Here is a 16,270-nt window from a genome sequence, read left to right on the forward strand (position 1 = left end):
TTTCCAGGTAAAAATGAATCACCCGTGATATCTGCTGTTAGAAGTTCTAATCCAGATGCTGGCCTCTGAACTTATACTACTCAGACCTTCGAAGGGCCATTGACAAGAACATCAAACAGCTAGAGACTGACATCACTAATCAGAAGAAATCCCTCGTTTCGCTGTCTGAAGAGACCTCCAAAAATCGCAAAGATCCTTATTGGACTTGATTTACTCTATTATAATAGAGAATGGCTGTGTACAGCTCTTGACTGTGTACAGCCCTTAAAGAAGAATATTGCCTTTACACAGACAAGACAGGAATGGCTAAAGAGAGCATGAAAAAGGTCAGAGAAGGCCCTGAAAAAAGTCAGAGAGAGAAAGAGAAAGATGAGTGCTGGTACAAGAATTGGTTTTTCAGCCTCTCCAGGGTTGTCAACCTTACCTCCTCTCATCTTGGGACCATTATTTGGGTTCTTTTTGCTTATTTCTTCTGGTTCCTGGTCCTCAAATAGGCTGACTAACTCTGTGAAGCAACAGATAAATAATGTGGTAGCAAAATCTATTCAGATACATTATCATAAGTTAGCTATAGAGGACCATGAGACTCAAGATGAGGTTGTTACTTTATACAGGGTGTTAACAAAACCCATCTCCACCCAACCTAAAAGAGGGGACTTCCGCCCCTAGACCAAGCAGGGAGGGGCCACTCAGAACCCCCTCTGACAGGCGATCTGAATTCTTACTTAGGCTGTGAGGCTAAGCACTGCAAGGGAATACCAATAAAAATTAAAAATATCTCTCTGGGTTCCCTGAAGGACAAGCCTGACTGCATAGGGGTTGATGTCAAAAGTATCCCCTCTCCAGGAAAAAGACATAGGGACAGGTATGGCCCTCATGCCTCACTAGACAATGACAGGGGGACCGGAGCCACTACAAGGTCCCCTTCAATTACTGGAGGACGGGCCTCTATCCCCACCTTTGCAAGATTAGATTCACCACAGCCTGTCTATACTTAGAGAAGGGAGGAGATGTCAGGGGCAGCCCTGCTTACACACTGAAGGCCTAAAATCAGCCACAGGCCTAAAATCAGCAATAGGCCTGTCATACATGTATACTAACACCACGACTTGGGTCTCTGTGGATAAACACTGAAACAGATGGCTATAAGCTATTGTAAACAGGCAGTTTTTGTGACAATTTACCAGCCTGAGTAGTCATAGACCTTGTGAATAGGTAGCCTTGGCAGATAATACCAACTTACATAAAGACAAGCGAATCATAAGCAGAGTCATAGTGACCTGTCCCCCCTTGAACCCTCACCCAGCCGATACCCCGTTCTGAAAGATATCTGTATTCCCCCTGAACACCCACACTCCAGTGTCATCCCTTTCCCCACATCCTGCCTTTTTGTGTTTATAACCCCTGTGTGAATGAGTATAAATTACAATTTGAAAAAAAATAAATTATATATATTAAAAAAAGATATCCTATTTCCCCTTAAGTTGATTTTAGCCAGAGTGTTTTATTACAGCAACAGAATGAAACTAGAACAACAGTGCCAGATCCCTTGGACCTAAAGCAGCTTTCTGGAAATGCCTTCCTGGAACTGGTCAGAGGATGGACCTCAATACAAGACAGAGAAAATCTAGGGTGGTTGCAGAGTAGTGATTAAACATCTCAGAGATGTTTATGTGCCAGACAGGATGGAACAGCAAAGAGCTTTGGGAAATGTGCAGAGTCCATGCTGCTCTGTGGGATGCTGGAGCTGCCATGTTGCGAAGCTTGGTGAGAATGACCATAGAGAAGGACACCAGCATTGGTGGAAGCTCAGGATTGATGCTGGTGGCTCAAGGCTGGGGATGTAATTAGGAGACTGTATTCCTGAATCCCAGCAAATAAGGTAGAGAGCACTTGCATCAGGATTGACTGTTATGAGCAGTAACATCAAGGACAGAGATCAACTGAGGAATAAGGGAAGAAGGAACAGCCTGGGGCCTGATTGCATGAGGGGGTATGGCCAACAGAACACAAAGATCTTAAATGTAGGTAGATGGTTAGCCAACCTAGATGTGGCTCAAGTTTACTAATTAAAAACAAAACAAAAGAGAGAAGTCTGAAAGCTGCCTTCTCTGGAAAGAATAAAATAGAGAAATTCACAAAACAGAAGAATATGTTTTAAAAATCTGTTATTTTTGCACTTACAAGCTTTATTGGAATCATGTTGGTTTGTCTCTATTTCACAAGCCCATCTAAGAACCTACAGCTATTGGTACTTGCTTGACTTTGTGAGGAGACACTAGCTCAGGGGTAGAGCATTTTGTTAGTGCTCATGGATATCTGGAAAGAAAGGAAAGCTTCTTTTTCTCAAGCATTAAATGTAATATATGATAGTCTTTGAATTTATAACTACCATTTATAAGTAGTTTTTAAAAATATTTTTCTTATTATTTAAAATTATTTTTTAATTTTAATACATTTTCATCATATTCTTCTCCCAAAAGTTCATCCATTTCCTCTCCTCCCTTTTCCCTACCCATACAACTTTAAGTTATTTCTTAAAATCAATCCAAAGTTCAAATATATCTACCAATGTCCTAAATCTAGAAAACAAAATAAAACATCAGCAAAAAGAAAAAAACAAATACAAAAGAAACCACCCAGTTGTAACCAAATAAAAGCAAACACACACACACACACACACACACACACACACACACACACACAGTCACACCCCAAACAAAAAACCAAAACCGTGTCATCGCTTATTTCTTGTTCAACTACTGATCATGTGATCTTCCCTGGAGTGTTTGATATTCCCCTAGTTATTCTATCGAAGAAAACTTATTTTTCCCTCTCTCAGCAGGTATAAATGACAGTTTGTTGTTAACCTTCACCTTAGTGACTAGGTTCACAGTCATTCATTGATTCATTTTTTTAAAAATGTAAGAAGATAAGACAAAAGCTGTCACATCAAAATCAAACAATGTAGACCAACAGAAGAAAATCAGCCCAAAGAGTCAGAGATAAATTTGTTCCCATGGTCAGGAATCTCATAGAAACATGAAACTGGAAGACACAATATAAGCACAGAGGACCTGGTGATGACCCATGCAGGTCGTATGCATGCTGCTTCAGTCCCTGTGAGTTCATATGTGTGTCAAATCTGTTCATTTAGGGGGCCTTTTCTCCTCAGTCCTCTCTGGCTCTAATATGCTTTCTGCCTCCCCTTTTACAGGGTTCCCTGAACTCTGAGAGGAAGGATTTGTTGAAGACATCCCATTTAGGGTTGAATATTCCAAGGTCTCTTACTCTCTGCATAGAATATATGCTGTGGGTCTCTATATTTAAGCAAGACATTTCTAAACACAGTGTATTTGTTTATTGAGATTGTCATACCTACACACATGTAGATTGAAAGTTATGGGACACACATTCCTCCTCACTCCTTCCAGATCCATCTCCAGACCAACAAAGAGCTTTCTCCCTATCTCCCCAGTTACCTGTAGGCTCCAGACTTTCTTCCAAGGGCAAACTGAGCTCATCAAGCCAGGCCCTGCAGTCCCCCTGTGTACTCTTGATTAAGAAGGCAGTTACATCCCTGTCTTTCCTCCACGATCCTATCTTCTTGAATTTAGGATCCTTTTCAGTCCAGTGCTCGTGTCAAAGTAGAACATATTCTTTCCATTGAGGCTAACGTCCCAGGATCCCCTGAAAAGTTTATCTCCTTCAAAGTGGCAACACATGTCGGCCTGCAGAGTGAGGGGCTCTGTGCCTATTGGAAAGAGATTAATTAGCCTCTGACCTTGGTTAATCCTGTCTGCCTACCCACCGTCCCTTCTCATGCTCTGACTTTGCTTTACCCTCTACATTTTGCCCTTGCTGCTGGACGGCTTAGATAGGACTAACAGTGATTCACTTTTTTCCTCCATGAAAACAGTGACTGTCCCTAATCTGTCGCCCTGTTGTTTCCTATGGTAGGAGGGGGTGTCTGATAGGTTCTTTTACTTATTTTGTAGCAGTGAGGATTGAATCTAAGGCCTTATGTGTGCTGGCAAACAGTCTACTACTGAGCTATATCTCCAGTCCTCTAGGGCCACTTGAGACTTACCTGGGATTGTCTTAGTCTCCTCCCATGTGTGAAGCAGCAGCCTTTTGAAAATGTCAACTCCATGTTTCAGAATGTCAATCTGTTTTTCACAGATCTCTGTGAAATTTGTGCTGTAACCATGATCACCAATGGCATGACACATGTTATCCATGTAGAGAAAAGAAGTCTTTCTGTTCAGTAGGCCTTTGACTTCATTCCTCCATTGTCCAGACTCTGACTTGCTAATCTTGAAGCTATTGCAAAGAGAAGCAGCCTCTGTGAAGGAAACATGCAGTGAGGTTAGGGGTGGGGAGCAAAGGACTCAGAGACAGTCTCTACCTATGAAACCAAGAAAATCCTAATGAAAGGGTGAAGTTGGGAATGGCAGTAGAGAGGGGAAGAAGGATAGGATAGGAGAGAGAGAGAGACAGAGAGAGAGAGAGAGAGAGAGAGGGAGAGAGAGAGAGAGAGAGGTGACTCTTCTTGCACCATTTTAATTCTTGTCTTCACAATTTCTTCAAACTCCTACACCTAAACTTTTGAAGTTCATTCTGTTTGATTGCCTGAGGTTCTTTCTCACTTCATTAAAAAGTCTGATGGACATGAAAACAAATCCTCTGCAGGCCTAGGACTCTTGCTTTGATTGTGAACAAAAAGCCAACAAGGCATCCACATTAAAGTGGGTAAAAGGAGCACAAATTTTCTCTAAGAAAAACTACACTTAGGAGCTGGGTCAAAGGATGGACTGCACATGGCTGAAGAAGGAGCAGTGAACCATGAAGATGGTCCAACTAAAGCAACATTGGCAGTTTCAGGCTACCTGTTCTTGGAAGAGGATGGAAGCAGAGCACAGTGACTAGGGGAAACTTTTCAGTGCATAGGAAAAAGGGATTTGTCCCTATAGATGATGCCATTTTCCAACAAGAAGAGAGAACACAGTGCTGAGGACACTAGTGGTGAAAGGGAAGAACAGAGATCTGAAGGGTCCAGCCTAACATTACAAATTCCATTTTCTATTTAGACTCCATTTTAAGTTGCGCTTGTCCTCAAGATGAACTCAGTTACTGGAAAAACACAGCATATTCCAAGAACCAAGACACTCCTAGCAACAGCCATAACTTTCCTAAAAACATCCACTCCATCTTTAGTAAGAGGCAATCAGCTCTGAAGAGGAAAGAACCTAATATTCCAGATGTTTTGAAATAGGTTACTCAAGTTAGCCAGAATTGCTTAGAACAAGCTGACATTCCTAGCCCATAGAAACGCTCCAAGCTACAATTTTCAAATGTTAACCAATCACTTAACTGCTAAGTTGGAAAGCACCTATCCTGCTATAACTGTGATAAAAAGGCAAGGCTTCACCAGCTTGGGACTTTTCATACCTATCTTTTACATCAGAGAGTTTGGAGGGTACAAGCTTGAGGCTGAATAAAGACTCTTTGCTATGGCATATGAGTTGAAATCCTGGAGGTCTCTGGTGTTCAGTGGGAACCTTGCAATCTGGGCATAATATTTGGGGCACTTTTGGGACACCTGCCCTAACCCTCCACGAAGACCAACCAGTAAAGTCAAAGACTGAGTGGTAAGTGTTCTCTGGATAGTGTTTGTCTGAGTGTCTGGCTGTTTTTAATTCTAGTACATCTATAAACCCATGATTTAGCACTTCAATGGGATTGTAACAGATGTATTAAACCCTCTGGGTCAGCATAACCAGGAGACCCATTAGTAAGGGATTGGATCCTCTAATTTCTTTAGAGAGACATTTTATGTCCTGCCCACTTCATCATCATCATCTCACTTTTGCTTTTACTACTGTATAGCAATTGGTATTCATATTTCTGTGTTCTTTGACTGTTCCTTTGCATTGTATCTGACTTATTTTCTTGTGTTCAAGGTTGGAAGGATGGAACAGACCCAGAGGCCTCCTCTCCCCTTTCCTAGGCAGGTTTAAGGACTTTATAACTGGACTAGAAGGTAGGATGCACTATTTGCAGGTCAGAGTGGTCAGCTTTCCAAGTTGGCTGGCCATCTGAAGGAACCTGAGATCCCCTCATGTTATAGAAAGTCAAGTATGTCATCTATAGGTGGAACAGACACCGAGACCAAGTCCCTTACATTACCACCTGGCAAGAGCTCAAATACAACCCACCTACCTGACTGAAACACATCCTAGTGGTTTAGAAGACAAGACAAAGAAACTTAAACCAACTGAACCACACACACACACTTGTTTAGCAGGATAGTGGAGATGCAGATTTCCTTTTCTCCTCTCTTCTCATCTAGGAGAACTGACTACTTCCCAAACCTAGAGTAACCATTAGAGGGGAGAGGAAACACATCAAAAGAAATGTCATAAGTACAGGGGACCACAGGCATCAATCAATATACATGGACTACCCAAAGAATTGTGGATCTTAGGACGGGATGGTATTCTATCTTTTCCTAATCATACTTGAAATCCCTTACCCCCAATTAGGAAGAGACTTGCTAACCAAAATCAGGACCCAAATCACATTCTAGCCCAAGAAAAACTCCATCCCAAGTCAAGATTGGGAGCCAATACAAGCTGTGCTGCATCTTTAGAAGATGAGTATAGACTACACACAAAAAATAAAGACCACTGGAGAAGGAATCTCCACATGGCTGTCACAGTTCCCCTCAGCTTGTGCAGAGACTGAGGAAATGGGACAGGCAGCTCATCAAGCCACTATTTGGATAGAATTAAAACCAGGGGCCATCCCAGCTCAGGTTAAAAGACATCTGAAGACACAGGAAGCCAAGAAGGGGATCACTCCCTGTATTAGAAGATTTAGAGATTTGGGAATTCCTATACCCTACCAGTCTTCCATGGAACATTACACTCCTACCAGTTGAAAACCTAACTCCAATGATTATAGGCTCATGCAGGACCTTCAAGAGGTCAATAAGCAAGTCATGGACATCACTCCACAGTGCCTGACCCATACAATCTGTTGAGTTCACTGGATCTTTGCAAACTCTGGTAGACCATATTAGATCTTAAAGATGATTTCTTCAGTCTACCCCCAGACCTCACAGCCAGCTGCTATTTGCTTTGAGTGGAATGATTTTGGCAAAGGATTCAATGGACAACCTACCTGGACCTGGCTACTCCAGGGATTCAAGAATTTGCCCACCATCTTCAAGAAGGCCTTATATGAGGATGGCAATGGGTACTAGTGGGAACACCCCTGGACCACCCTCCTGCAATGCGTAGACGACCTCTTAGTGGCAACAGAGACCCTGGAAGAATACCAGCGAAGCAAGGAAGACTTACTGGTGGCTCTAGGTGTTCTGGGGTACAAAGCATCAGCCAAAAAGGAGCAACTACATCAATAGAAAGTAAAGTACTTGGGCTAAATTCTCAAGTGGGGCCAATGCTGGCTGTCAGAGGCCCAAAAAGAGGCTCTTTTGAAAATCCCAACTCTGACCTCAAGGCAGGAGGTCTGGTAGTTTCTCAAGTCATCAGGGTTCTGCTGTTTATGGATTATGAAATCACCAAAGAAAGAGACTTTCAAATGGATGGAAGCTCAGGAGGACTTAAATCTTTATTGATAGCTCCTGCCCTAGGGCTGCCTCATGTGACTAAGCCTTTTCCCCTCTATGTGGATTAGAGCAAAGACATAGACAAATGAATCTTAAGCCTGTTGCTAGGCCCATGGTACAGGCCCGTGCCTACCTGTTTAAGAAACTAGACCCAATGGTGTTAGAATGGCCACCATCATGGCCACTACTCTGTGAGTCAAAGATACAGACAATTCAACACTGGGAAAAGAACTATATATCATCATCCCATGCCATCAAAGGTGTCCTAAAACAACCCTCAGACCAATGGCTAAGCAATACTTGCTTGACTCATTACCAGAATGTACTACTCAGCACCCCCACAAATCTGTTTCCTGCCAAGTACAACCCTGAACCCAGCCTCCTTGCTCCCAGACCCGGCTCCAAGGGACATCTTCATGACTGTGTTCGGGACCTGGGCCAAATACACAGGCCCAGAAATGACTTATCTGACCATCCAATACTGGACACTGAGGTCACTTGGTACACAGATGGTAGCAGCTATATACAAGAACGAGGTATGTGGGGGAAGCAGTGGTGACTGATTCTAGACCTGCATTGGCCTCAGCCCAATCTGACAGAACTCTGGCCCAATGAGCAGAGCTAATTGCCCTGACAAATGCCCTCAACCTGGGCAGGGACAAGCAAGTCAGCATTTATACTAATAGCAGATATGCTTTTGCCACTGTGCGTATACATGGGGCCATGTAACAGGAGAGGGGGCTATTTATGGCTGAGGGAAAAACAATTAAAGACCAAGTAAGACATTTTAGACTCATTACAAGCCCTCTGACTGACCCAAAGCTAGGAATTAGTCACTTCCCCAGCCACCAGAGGACAGCTATGGCCAAGCTATGTGTAATCAGATGGCAGACAAGGCAGCAAAGGTCACTCTTAGTCCCACACCAGCCATGACCCTTTGTGTGCCAGATCTTGGGCCATCCTTTCTACCAGAGAAGCTGAAGTATTCTCAAGAATACATGAAGCACAAAAATACTCAGATACCAATGGTCCACAAATAATGAGATTGGTAGATGATGGGGGAATGTAAATTAATCCTGTCAGATATACTTGCTAAGAACTTGCTCCGTCCCACCCACCAGAGCACCCACCTGGGTATGAGGAAAATGGAGGCCCTCTTTTTGACATGCAGACCTGAAGATTATTCACCTCAACTCTTTAGTGGGATAAATTGCCTCCAATACACTGGGCTTATAGGCCCCAAAGTTGAGAAGCAATGCGTTACCAGAAAGCTCACCAATGCTGACAACAGGCTCAAAGGACAAGGCTCCTGACAGAGAGACACCAAACCAGGTGCCCATTGGGAAATGGTCTTCACTGAGGCAAAACCAGGCAAATATGGATGCAGGCAAATATTAGTACCTGTAGATACTTTTTCAGGATGGACTAAGGCCTTCCCTGTCTCACATTAAATGGCACAAACAGTGACCAAAAAGATTTTGGAAGATATCCTTCCTAGGTATGGTATGCCAGCTATGTTGAGCTCTGATAATGGACCTACCTTCACTTTATCGGCCTATGTTCTCAGGCTATGATACCCAAAAACCTGTTTGCAGTGTCACACACATAGGGTAATGTAGCCTAAAGTAAGTTGGCTTTGATTGGGAAATAAAGTTGCCAGCAGTCAAGGGCTTTGCAGTGGGACAGAGGCAGGAGTTTCAGGATTCCTGGACAGGAAATGCAGGAGAGAGGAAAGGGGAGAGTCCAGCATGAGAGAGGCTTTGGATGGACCACACTGTGAAGGAGCAGGAGAGTGAGATGGCCGAAACGTATGTGCAAATACAAAGTGGCCTCATGGGATGGTTGGCCAGATGGAACCAGGGCAGCAAAGGTAATATATAGATTTAGAAAGAATCAACTCAGGAATATCAGAGGGGAGTTTGTTAGTCATGTGGAGGTTTAGGAGTGGCCCAACCATTGAGCTAGCTAAGGCATATTAAAAATAAACAATGTGTGTATTTATTTTACTTGAGAAACCAAAACACTTGGTCTGGTGGATAAAAGTATGTATCTGTAAGTACCTAGGAGCATAGAGTGGTTTTAATATTTGCCACATCATTTGCTGCTCAAATAATAGAGGAAATGGCCAAGACTTTTGGGGTGAACTGGAAACTACATTGTGTTTATAGCCCCTAAATTTGAGAACAGGTAGATAGGATGAATAGAACTTGAAAGAGACACTTACCAGTTAACCATGGAGACTTACCATGGAGACTGGCATAGACTGTGTGGCTTTCCTCCCCTTTACCCTCTATAGGGTGAGGAACATGCCTCTATATCTTAGGACTGACCTCCTTTGAGATCATGTATGACAGCCCTCTTCCCATGATTCCCAAGGGAAAATCAGATGTATTAGCTTACATAACTGATAGACATACATCTGACTCCCTCGGTGCCCTAGTTTATACCCAGAGGACCTCTGGCCACACCTGAGAGCCAGCTCTGAGGTTGTTCCTCCATCCACTCCTCATAATTACTTAAAGGCTGCTGGATACTAGTGAATAGACATCAGAAACAGAATCTTTAACCCTTGTAGAAAAGACCTTACATAGTTGTGCTGACTATACTCACCACACTTGAGGCAGACAGAATCACCACCTGGGTTCACAACCCCATTCTTGCCTTATAGACCCTCCTTCAGACCCAGAGGACATCGCACCCAGATGGCAGGTTGTCAAGGACAAAAGCAATCCCTTGAAACTCAAATCACAAAGTTTGTAGTTCTAATAGCCTTGCTTTAAACCAATAACTGTTCCTCTTCCTCCTCTAACAACCCTCACCAGCCTTATGGCCTAACTTGGATCATCTATAATGCCCCTATAGGTGACATCCTTCAGCAGGTACATAGGGTGGCCCCACAGTCACCTGGTATCCCAACCTCATCTTCGACTTCCAGGACCTTGTGGCACTTACCTGGTCTAGCACCCACCTAAAGGAACATTATTTTTATGTCTGTTCAGGACATAGAAATGGAGTGGCAATATTAGGAGGTGTGGCCCCATTGGAGTAGGTCTGTCACTGTGGGTGTGGGCTTTAATATCCTAGTCCTAACTGCCTGGAAGTGAGTCTTCCACTAGCAGCCTTCAGATGAAAATGTAGAACTCTTAGCTCTGCCTGTACCATGCCTGCCTAGATGCTGCCATGCTCCCACCTTGATGATAATGGACTGAACCTCTGAACCTGTAAGCCACCCCAATTAAATGTTGTCCTTTATAAGACTGCAATGGTCATGGTGTCTGTTCACGGCAGTAAAACCTGAACTAACACAGAAGTTGTACTGGGAGTAGGGTATTGCTCTGATAGACCTGATCAAGCTTTGTTTGAAAGAATGTGGATTTAGGCACTTTGGATATGGAAAGTAGTAGAATGCTTTAAATGGGGCTAAATGGGCCATCCTGGTAGGAGTATGGAAGACTTTGTTGCTGAGAGTAATTTGAACTGTGAAGACTGGGCCCAAGATGTTTCACAGAAGAAAAATTTCAGAATGTGGCCTAGAGACTGTTTTTGTGGTATTTTGGTGGAGAATGTGGCTGGCTTTTGCTCTTATCTGAAGAGTCTACCTGATGCTAAGGTAAAGAGACTTACATTAATTGCACTGACAAAGGAGTTCTCAAAAAAAAAAAAAAAAAGCCCATCATAGACTGTGTTCTCTGGTTCAGAATCATGAAGAGCATTTTGAACAAGTATAGCAAGCTTAGAAAGGAAAAATATAAAATATGTAGTTGGAGTATTAAAGGGGCATCAGGAAGGGAAATGGAGCCGAATCCTGTCTTCTAGGAGACAGAAGATTAAGGAAATGGGACTTTGGGTACAGATCCTACCCAGCACCATTTAAATCCAGGAACGGTGATATACACCTTTATTCTCAGAAGACAGGTATGCAGATCTCTGAGTTCAAGGTCAGTCTACAGCAGGAGATCCAGGAAAGCCAAGCTAAGGCACTGAGGGAGTTGGAAAACAAAAAACTGGTAATAGAATGAGAGTGGCATATTCCAGTCCCAGCAAGCAGTAGAACACAGCAGCTTCACCCATGTGGCTCTGGCTTTAGAGTCCAGAAGAGAAGGTACTACTGGGACAACCGATGCTGGTTAGCTGGAGCTAAGAAATTGGTGGTGATTAAGAAGAGACCAGTATCAGAGGTGAAATATTCTGGGAAGTGTTTTCTAAGAGCACAAAGAAGCTGTGTTCCAGAGACAGCGAAGGTTGTACTATGTGCTGAAGCTGTACTTGGTAATGTGTAAGAGTCACCCAGGTGGTACTAGTTTTGAAGGCATGAAGAGGTCATGCAGAGCAGTTGAGGCTTGGCACTGTTAGCAGCCATGGAAGACCGTTGGTGAAGGTGCAGCCTCAGTGCAGTTGATGGCCCAAGACTGAAGGGGACAAGCAAAGGAGTTGAGGTTTGGCATCATGAAGAGAGCCTATGAGAGGCTATTAGTTAAGCCTAGTTGCAGCAGAAGTCCCCAGTGTATTGGAGATGCCAGTACCATGGGTGATCACCAAAACAGCAGCAGCAGTGGAGTGGATCAACCTGAGCTTAGAGTGCTACAGAGAACAGAGCTGGAGAAGTGACACCAGCCCTTTGGAGGAGACCAGATGATCATGTGTGGATCCCAGACATTGATTCAAGAAGGTGTAATATTGAAGTTGCCTTGGAGACCCCAATATGTTTGAGATGCCAGAGCTGTGGCCTATCTACGGAGGGAAGCTCCTAACAGGGAGTGGAACAAGCCCAGGAGAAAGAAGTTTATTGCAGTCAACAAAAATGAAAAAGGAGTAGGAGAACTGAAGATTGCTTTGACATCAGACATGGAGATACAGAGTTTGGAGATTGTCCAGATTGTTTACTGTCTTGCTCAGGGAATTCCAGTTAAGTGATTGGATGAATCTCGGAACAGACCGTGAATTTTGGACTTTTAACATTTTTGAGACTGCTATAGACTATGGGGACTCTGGAAGTTGGAATAAATGTATTTTGTGTTATTTTATGTTTAGGTGTGGCCCCATAGACTCATAAGTTTAAACAAGCCTATGGGAGCCAGGGGTTAGAATGTGATGGTTTGTAAATGCTTGGGCAATGAAGTGGCACTATGAGGAGTTGTGGCCTTGTTGGAGTAGGTGTGTCACTGTGGATGTGGGCTTTAATACCCTAGTCCTAGTTGCTTGAAAGTGAGTCTTCAACTAGCAGCCTCCAGATGAAGATGTAGAACTCTTAGCTCTGCCTGCACAATGCCTACCTAGATGCTACTATGCTCCCACCATGATGGTAATGGACTGAACCTCTGAACCTGTAATCCAGCCCGAATTACATGTTAATTATCCTGATAAGAGTTGCCTTGGTCATGGTGTCTGACAACAGCAAACCCTAACTAAGACATGGGCCTAACAAGCTCCAGTGAGGACATCTACATCCTCAAAGGCAGAGCTCACTAGCACAGGAAAGACTCACAGCTCAGCACCAACTTCATGTCATCAAAACTGCTCTGGATGCAGGAAAACAACCGCAACTCACCAAAAGGATCCAAATCTTTAGAAGATATCAATGACAAAATGGAAGCAAGAAAGAAAACAGATGCTTGTTTTTCCAAAGTGAAGTTCATCAATTTGGAATGTTTAGGATTTCTTCCTGATGACTAATTTATCCTATCTTTGGACAAAATCTCCTTGTGAAAACATCATTGACAGGTTACCCCTGCCAAAAAAAACCAGGTATGCTACCTGCAGGTCCTCTCTTCTCCGTGTTTCCCATATCCAATCCCCCAGGCTCAGCCCAGTTCTTCCAGTAGGGCATCCATGGCAGCTCTCCCTGTTCCAACCCCTAGCTCTCACCTCTGGTTGATTCCACAGGTCTTCCCCTGCTGCCTCCCTCACCCCATTAGTTGTTTATTTCTAACCCCAACTCCAGCAGTGCCCTGTGACCCTGCTCACCTAAGGATCACCTTTCCCAGGGCAAGAAGCAGGGTGAGGCAAGGGCCAGGGCTTGTTATTCTGGCTGTGGCAACCCCCGGGGAAGCTGGAAGAGCTGGGGTGGTTGGTGCCCTTCCCCTTTTTACCCAAAGCTACCAAAATGCCCAGATTGGCAGAGAGCCAGTTGCAGCTGGCCACTCATAGTGGTGGCCAAATAGCCTAAGTGATGGGGACAAGGGTGGGGCGGCTCTTCCAGCCACCACAATTCAGACCTGGGGAAGTTCCCACCACTACCTCTCTCTGGGCCGCTACCCCTTGCACCCAACCATCACTGCCTGGACCCTGTCAGCCAGTGAAGGCACATGGAAGAGTAAAAGGAAGCTGCTCTCAGGAGCCTCCAGTCAGGCTGCATGCATCAAACAGATCCTTCTGCTGCGACTGGACCTCATCCAACATCAGCAGCAGCAGTTGCAGGCCAAGGAAAAGGAAATCAAGGAGCTGCAGTCCTAGAACGGAGAGACAGGCGCCTTGCTCGTATTGAAAGTATGGAAAGGCGGATGCAGCTGGTAAAGAGGGAGAAGGAGAAGGGAAGGCTCAAGCTGTTTCAGGGGATGAAACTGAAGAGAGGAGGGAAACAGAGTTGTCTGAGAAAATTAAACTGCGGCACCAGCCAGAACTTTGAGAGCCATCCCAGACCCTGCCTTGCAAGCTTTTCTCATGTGGCCAGAGTGGAAAGGGACACAAAAGAAAAACCTCCTTTGGAAATACAGAAAGATTCCTGTTAAAAAGCTAGCTCCTGGATTTTCAAAAGTCAAAGCAAAAACTCCTAAGCGCTCTCCCATTAAAGAGAAACCCTGTGGTACCATATCAGAAAATGTAAAGTTGACTTGAGGAGCCAAGAAACCCCAGAAAAGCCCTGGCTAGTTTTCAGTGGATACCCCACCAAGACTCTCCACTCCCAAGAGACCCAGCACCCACCCCAAGGAGAAAGCCTTCTTAAGTGAGATGGAAGATTTGCTGTACCTTTCGACCACAGAAATGTATTTGTGTCCTTGGCACCAGCCTCCCCCATCACCATTACCGTCACAGGAATCCTCTCCAAAGAAGGAGACTGTAGCCAGTAAGGCATAGAGAACACTTGCCCTTATTTCCTAGTGGTGGCGGTCTAGCTAACAAATGTGAAATGTCTTTGGCACTTTCTAAAAAGTACAATCGAGGCATGCTCCATGGAGCTGCTCTGAGCCTACCCTGGAGAGCTCCTTGGAGCCACAGGAAGCAGGTCTCGACTGTCAAAAGATACAACATTTCTCATAGGATGAGCTACATCAAAGACGTCATTGAAAAATATCAAGGATCTCAGAGAAGCCCTCCCTTTGCCTTGGCAACAGCTCTCCCTTTCCTCAGATTTCTGGATGAAATGCTCACATTGGAAGAAGCAGATTTGCAGAATGCTGTAATCATCAGAGACTACAAAAAACCTGCCAAGCCTTTTAGAAAACTCTGATAGCTTTTATTTTTGAAAGACTGAGGGAAATGATGGTTGGAAGTAGACCTGCAGAAGTGGGAGACAGAAGTGTGACTAAACTTGTGCTTTGAGGGCTTCTTAATCCCTTATGAGGGATTAAGCTAGCGGGATTAAGCTAGTGGGATTAAGTTATCACAAGCTAGCGGAGTGACTGGCTGTAAGCCAGAGTCAGTACACTTTTCTCAACAGTCTACTCAGAAAAAATACCTACTTTCAAATACTAGTTAGCCAATATGATATATTAAATAGCTGTATCATTAATCTTAATGTGGTCTAATTTAGCAGAGAATTCAATTAGCTAAATCAGCATCAGCATTCAAGTATTATTTCCAAACAGCAGATATTTATATAAATGTTAGCTATCTCAGTTTTTAAATAGCAATACATTAAAATATTATACATGACATCTTAACATCAATGTAATTATTATATTGCCTGTGCTTCATCCTCAGAGATTTTCAGTTTCTACTCTATGATGGCAAGAGACACTCAAATATTCATTTGGGCAACAGTATCCAAGATGTGTACTCTTTTAGGAATAAAACTGTGTAGCTCAGTATAATATCAATATTAACCTGTCTACACAGTTTCTATACCTTCTATATGTGATTGTATGGGCTGGGAGTGTAGTTCAGTGGCAGAGAGTATTTGCCATGCATCCACGAGACTCTAAGTTTCAGTTGATCCCCAGCGCTACAAAATAATAAAAAAAAAAATCCTTTAAATTTGTAATGTAAAAGCACACACAAAAATATTCTTCAAAGCCGGGTGGGGGTGGAGCACACCTTTAATCCAGCACTTTGGAGGCAGAGGCAGGAGGATCTCTGAGTTCAAGGACAGCCTGTCCTACAGAGCTAACTAACTCCCAGGCTTACACAGAGAAAACCTGCCTAGAAAAGAAAACTCAAAGTTTTCAACTATTTACTAATTTAAAAATTACTTCGAAACCTGCTTACTGTAGTGCATGCCCTAGCTCTGGCTCACACCAAGCCGAGACGGGAGGATCACTTGAGCCCAGGAGTTCGGGTCAGCCTAAGCAACATAGAAAACCCTTGTCTCCTGATAGTAACAACGTTCACACCCAGAGAGATGGCTCAGCAATTAAGAGCACTGGCTGTCCTTGCTGTAGATCCAGACTCAGTTTCCAGCACGTACATGACAGTGCATAG

General features: G+C 43.8%; 2 pseudogenes; one reads left to right on the forward strand and one right to left on the reverse strand.

Moving 5' to 3' along the window:
- Positions 1-2,986: 2,986 nt before the first annotated feature.
- Positions 2,987-8,973, reverse strand: LOC114629727 (annotated as a pseudogene).
- Positions 8,974-9,397: 424 nt separating this feature from the next.
- On the forward strand, positions 9,398-14,707 carry LOC114629728 (annotated as a pseudogene).
- The last annotated feature ends 1,563 nt before the right edge of the window (positions 14,708-16,270 follow it).

This window comes from Grammomys surdaster, unplaced genomic scaffold, assembly GCF_004785775.1.
Source record: "Grammomys surdaster isolate TR1022 unplaced genomic scaffold, NIH_TR_1.0 315, whole genome shotgun sequence".
Taxonomy (NCBI): Eukaryota; Metazoa; Chordata; class Mammalia; order Rodentia; family Muridae; genus Grammomys; species Grammomys surdaster.